Below are 6,722 nucleotides of genomic sequence, written 5' to 3'. Positions count from 1 at the left end.
TTTCTCATTGGTAGGACGAAAAGAAATATGGTTTTGATGAATGGTATGATGAACCCATTAATCAAGAATACTACAAATCATGTTTGCTAAACATTTGGAATCTGACTGGTGAATACGAACTCAAGATCGTGAAGCTACAAGAACAACTTGTGGCATTGCAGGAGAAACTAAAAGAGGCAAAAGAAGAAAAAATAGGTTGGAGGAAAAATTAAGTGGTTGAAGCACATAATAATGGGCGATAGTTACTAAACAAACAAATTGATGCCTTGAGTGTAGTATTTTATTTTTATGTTGTGCGTGTCATGTATTATCTTTAATTGGTAACGAATTTAAATTTTATGTTAATCTGTCATTTATTTTTGTGTTGTACTGTTAAACTAATAAATATCTCAAGAAAAATAAAAACACATGCGCAAATTATGTAAGACATAAATAATGTTGCTATTATATATTTAATGTCATATACACAAATAATAATAAATGTCAATGTGTCCCACATCCTGTATGCTTTAAAGCATTGGCTGGACTGAGGTGCATCCCATCCCGCCCGGATACGCTATCAGGATCATCCTCATCACGTTCGCCTTATTATCGGAGGATGCGCTGCAGCATGATCATCGGTAAGGCTGGCAGGCTCGGTAGAAGGGGCCGTCGGTCCAGCAGTAACCTACAGAATAATAAGATATTTTAGTATATGAAATGTATATTACTAATGTACGTGTTAGCTAAAAAGATTTTAATGGTCATACCATGGTTCAGCGGGCTCCTGAATTAGATCATCCGTCTCTGGCATCTTAGTATCGCACAATGCGGCCTCCGCGACGGGCGATGTCGATGTCTTTAAAAAACATAAAAATGCTTTACATATTATTGACTAATCAATGAGATAGAAACAAATAGAAATAATAGTAATACAAACAAACTTGCGCCTGAGTAGCACCGCAACGCTCTGTCGGAACATCAAGGTATAGTAGAGTAGATGGAGTATGTGCTAGATTCTCAGCATTCCTCGATGAAGAGTCATAACTCAGTCGTCGCCCACTATGCACATCTCATGTCGGACGATCATCGGCAACCGTCGATGGCTTTGGGAGATCAGGAAAATACTGATCCCACTCTTGTCGCATAATGGACGTGCACGCGATCAACAATGAAGCTGACGAGGTCAACTGCGAAGTCCATGGCGATAGCTGAAGGATAAATGACGGCACATCCTAAGGAGCATCGTGTGGCTCAGGGGTTGTCACCGGGCTGATCATCTCTAATATCCTCCACGAGTGCCTCCACGCCCCTTTGCTGGGGACCCCGTCCTCGCCGACCACCACGACCTCGTGGGACACTCATTCCTCTCTGGCCACGCCTTCCACGTCTACCACGTTCAGGCTCCACTGGTGGCCCATGATGGTACTCCTCTGGCGGCACATAAGCAGCCTTGTATCCTAATCGCTCATCATCTCGGGCATGCCTCAATGTTTGGGCAGCCAGATCTGTAACCTACCGGCCATACTCGTGCAAAGTTGTCGCTCCCTCACCGGTATGCTACAGCATCTGCAGTCCCAACTAGTAGAACTGATGTAAGCCAATAGCCTGCATAACATGTCAAATATTAATTACGGAAGGATAATTTAACGTTATAAGTAAGTATAAGAAATAACATACCAGTGCCTCATGCCTCCCGGCATATGGAATGTACCGACCACCAGCGCGATGAACGGGATTCCCGACGAGAAGTCGGGTAACACTGCGATACCAGCCCATTTACTCATGCTCTCCATACGTACGCTTAGGTAGAGGGGGTGGCAGAATCAGGTCATACCTCTGGTCCCAAATCTCAATCTGGGCATATAGTCAGTCCAAGTGTGTTTGGTCAACTCTAGAACAATCATCCCGCCGGTAATGTGTCCTAAGCCAAGCGGGCGGAATAGGTACAAGCTGCGGTCAACCAAACTGGCAAAGTACTTGCTCGGTGGCATGATGCTCAACAATATTGAGACATATTAGTGGGACAGAAGAGCTCCACATAGCTCGGTCGCCGGAGCAATAATCAGGCAAGCCAGCTATGAGTGCGTCGTAGTATAGCCTCCATAAGAACTATTAATCAAACACAGGAATCGTGAGTAAACACAACACATATAAATCCAGGCCAAGTAAACTTAAGAGGAGAAATAGTGGAGGTGGTGCATCCGGAGCGATAGGTGGTAGAGGTGGCTGGAACTGCAGGAGCCGCTCCCAGGCCCAAACCTAATATAGATTGTGGATGTAAAATTTAAGGTATTTTTTTTACTATGTATGTTATAATCATGAAAAGAATTGACTATGTTTTCACTTGCAGCAGCGGTAAAAATCCAGCAACGTCTCTCTAAGTGCTCGTGCACGCCCGACACATCTGCCTATACAGGTAACCTAGAACAACTACACCACCCCAACTATAACCAGATAAACCATCTAGCCTCTCAAGATGATGTAGAAATCTTAAGCTGACTAGGTTTCCCGAAGTGTTCAGGAACAGCGCACCACCAAACATGAGCAACAACAATAATCTCGTGTGTCGGTCAATAACCTCCAATGGTGAATCATCCATAATCTCCGCATCCATCTGTCACACCTCCTTTTTCCCGAGGTGGGAAAGGGAGTTTTTCCAATTAAAGTGACAATATTCGAAATGGGATTATTTATTTATTTCAGAGTCGCCACTTGGAATAATTTATGGTGTCCCAAGTCACCGGTTTATTTTAAATCCCAAATCGAGGAAATTTGACTCTATTTATGGTCCGCGAACACAGAAGACCGGGTAAGGAATTCTGTTAACCCGGGAGAAGGTGTAAGGCACTCCCGAGTTCCGTGGTATTAGCACGGTCGCTTAACAATCAATACTTGGCCTAATTATCTGATTTATTACATATTTAAAATCTATTGTGCGTTTTAGCTTTTTAACCGCTTTTAATTATTTATAAAATTATTTCTGGAACAAGTCACGATGTCGTACACTTGTCGTTTTGACACATACCGCAAACCGCGCCACATGAAATGCACCCGCGATTTACAACATGCTCATTTTTATTATTGTTTGAAGTTGTGGTCGAGTCACGTGAAACGCACACTCGAATTGGTGTTGCGTATCATAACTATGCCACGGGAACCGTACCCATAGTCACGACAATTTATTTGATCGTGCCTAAAGCAAACTACGATGTTCATCAATTGCTATTTCTAAGCTACTTTGAGATTATCGCAAGGTCATGAGATATGGATAATATTATGGAGGAAATGAAGTAAATTAATTATAAAAAAGATAGGCTAGCTTATGAATTTTATTATTATGGGCCTATTAGAATCTTGTCATTTGGCCCAAGTCTGATTTGTCTATCTGCTACACATACAAACACAATTAATTTTTCCTTTTTAAAAAAAACGAGAACAAAATAAAAATAAATAAATAAAACACAAACACAATAATGAAAAGGACTAAAAGCTTATTTAAAAGGAATACAACAGATCTACACAAACAAACGAGCAATCCAAAGAACAATATATTGATGGTGGCGTAAACAATAATGCCACGAATTGCTGCATAAACCAACAACACAGAAAATAAAATGAACAGAAATAATAGTAAAGAGGGGAAAAATGAACCTTTTCGAAAATTTTCATTTGAACTTTTATTTGAGAATAAACCTCTGAATACAACCTCAAAGCAATAATTGGCAGCAAACTAGAACCGAGTTTGATGAGTGAACCTCAACGGCGACCTCGACCTCTGATTTCGAATTTCAATTGGGTCGAAAGAGACAGAAGCGGGCTGTTTTGGAGCGATTTATGGAGCCTCAAGCGGCGTCCATGGTGGTGGACGGAGCTGCTCGTGTGTCGACTTTCATGGTTGTGTTTTAGGTAGAAAATGAAGCTATTTTCGGACTGCTTTTTGATGTATTTTTGGAGTGAATTTACAGCTGGGTTTGGGATGGATTTTGGTGGTGAAATTGGCTGATTTTTGGGTTCTTACATGGTTGTTGAGGGGTCAGGTTTGGGGTAGATTTTTAGGCGGTATTTGTTGGTATTTACCACTCGTTGAAGTGAGATTATCGGGGCTGGTCTTCAATGGTCGAAACAGGGGTTCTTCAGTTGAGAACATGAAGAAGAATCAAATTCGAAAATGGGAGTGGGGAGGCGCTGCTCTCTTCTGAAGGGGGGCCTTGCTAGGGTGTAGGAAATTAGGTTTTATTTTTATTATAAAAGAGTTGTGGGTTAGGGAATGGGTAAATGGGCTAAGGGGAGGAGTGAGCTCAGATCCGAAAATGGGCTTCACCAATAAATTATTTTGGCCCAAATTCAATTCTTTTTCGTTGAACAAAAATAAAAATACTATCAAAATAAATTAATTAATCTTAGTTAATAAGAATAAACTATTTTTGTGTTTTTAAACTTATGTTTTAAAATAAAAATTAAAAGTTGATGGAAAATCCTATAAAAATAAAAATAAGTAAATATTTTTGAAATACTACTTTTAAAAGTTGCGCGGGTCAAAAATTACGTGCTTACAGCTGCCCCTCTTTGCTTGGAAACACAAAGTATTTTTGAGCAAAGAATTAAGCAACGTAATTGACTTCTGACCCGTCAATTATTCAAAAGAAAATAAAGACGGATAAAAGATTGTGACCGAGCCCTGGTATTTGAGCTGCCTACATATCCTTGGCTTTAAAGGAATCAGGTCATGTGTAGTTCAGAGGTGAATGAAGTGATGGAATGTGTGGAGAGGATGACAGAGTCGAGTGAGATACTGTTCCGTCGAGGTTCCGGTCCGCGGTCCTGTTATTACATCAAAATCAAAAAAAATAAAAAAGACTAACTAAGCCTGTCAGCTATGAGTTACAAGATTCCTATCTATAAGTCTTCTGAAGCTTGATCTTGAGGCTTGAACGGTTCTTCATACAGACTTTTGATTTAAACCTTGCTGCTTGCTAACTGCAGGTGCTGATTCATTCTTCTACAGCTTCTTTGGATCAAGAACGGACATGCAGTGCTCGTGTATTCAGCCATGTCTTGAGCAGTTCATGTCTTTCATCGGCTTATGCATTTTGGATTCACTTCTCTTTTTTCTTTTTTCTTTTTTTTTTCTTTTATTCTGGATTGGGACTTCTTCCTTTGGTCATCTCGGACTGTCAGCTCGCATTCTTGAGGCGAGCTTCTGCTACTTCTAACTTGAATTAAATTCTTAAATGACTTCCCTCGTTCTCCAGGTGGGCGCCTGACGACTTAAAACTCGAAATAAATTCCCTCATTCTCCAGGTGGGCGCCTGATGTTGACTTAAAACTTGAAATGAATTCTCTCATTTTCCAGGTGGGCGCCTGCTGACTTAAAACTTAAAATTAATTCTCTCGTTTTCCAGGTGGGCGCCTGCTGACTTAAAACTTAAAATTAATTCCCTCGTTCTCCAGGTGGGCGCCTGATAATGACTTGAAAATTAAAACAAATTCCCTCATTCTCCAGGTGGGTGCCTTATGTTGACTTAAAACTTGAAATTAATTCCCTCGTTCTCCAGGTGGGCGCTTGATAATGACTTGAAAATTAAAACAAATTCCCTCATTCTCCAGGTGGGTGCCTGATGTTGACTTAAAACTTGAAATTAATTCCCTCGTTCTTCAGGTGGGTGCCTGCAACTACAACAAAAGAAACTTTTCTGCCCCAGTTTACACTAGGAAGATTTGTGAGTTATTAGCAGAACTATAAATTACCTATGCTATTGATGAAGGATGCAATGATGAGAGCAAAATTGAAGACTCGACTAGGATGTGTGTCTCCTAAAGAAATAAAAATCTGAAAAACCCAAACTAGGAAGTGCATCTCCTAAATTTGAGATTGAGCTTGCAGAAAACTATAAACTAAGCTTGACTAAACTAAAAACTGACCCTATTCTCCAGGCGGGACCCCTGATTTCAAGAAAACTAAAGATTGATAACTTAAGAAAACTAAAAATTGACCTTTGTTTTTTTTTTCAGACTTCCTTTTTTTTAAAACTTATTATCCTAAGAGAAAGTTCATCAGACTAGGTCTCTTTTTTATTATCTTAGGAGAAAGATTCATCAGACTAAGAATTCTATCCTAGGAGAAAGTTCATCAGACTAGGTTTTCTATCTTAGGAGAAAGATTCATCAGACTAAGATTTTGATCCTAGGAAAAAATTCATCTGACTAGGTCTTTTTTTTGGTATCTTAGGAGAAAGATTCATCAGACTAAGATTTTTATCCTAGGAGAAAGTTCATCAGACTAGGTCCCTTTTTTGTTATCTTAGGAGAAAGATTCATCAGACTGAGACGTTTATCCTAGGAGAAAATTCATCAGACTAGGTTTTCTATCTTAGGAGAATGATTCATCAGACTAAGACTTCGATCCTAGGAGAAAGTTCATCAGACTAGGTCTTTTTTTGTTATCTTAGGAGAAAGATTCATCAGACTAAGACGTTTATCCTAGGAGAAAATTTATCAGACTAGGTCTTCAATCTTAGGAGAAAGATTCATCAGACTAAGACGTTTATCCTAGGAGAATGATTCATCAGACTAAGACTTCGATCCTAGGAGAAAGTTCATCAGACTAGGTTTTCTTATCTTAGGAGAAAACAATTCATCAGACTAAGACGTTTATCCTAGGAGAAAAATTCATCAGACTAGGTTTTCTATCTTAGGAGAATGATTCATCAGACTAAGATTTTTATTGGGAGAAAATCCAT

General features: G+C 39.7%; 1 long non-coding RNA gene across 1 annotated transcript; it reads right to left on the bottom strand.

The window, feature by feature from the left end:
• Window positions 1-844: 844 nt before the first annotated feature.
• LOC107774083 (uncharacterized) lies at window positions 845-4,295 on the bottom strand. Its single transcript, XR_001645435.2, has 3 exons — window positions 3,634-4,295; window positions 1,660-2,091; window positions 845-1,587 (listed from the first exon to the last, which is right to left on the bottom strand). It is a non-coding gene; the product is annotated as an uncharacterized LOC107774083 (long non-coding RNA).
• Between the last annotated feature and the right edge of the window lie 2,427 nt (window positions 4,296-6,722).

The sequence above is a fragment of the Nicotiana tabacum genome, chromosome 22 (assembly GCF_000715075.1).
Source record: "Nicotiana tabacum cultivar K326 chromosome 22, ASM71507v2, whole genome shotgun sequence".
NCBI lineage: Eukaryota > Viridiplantae > Streptophyta > Magnoliopsida > Solanales > Solanaceae > Nicotiana > Nicotiana tabacum.
Note: the sequence above shows the minus strand (reverse complement) of the source record. Positions and strands in the feature narration are given on the sequence as shown.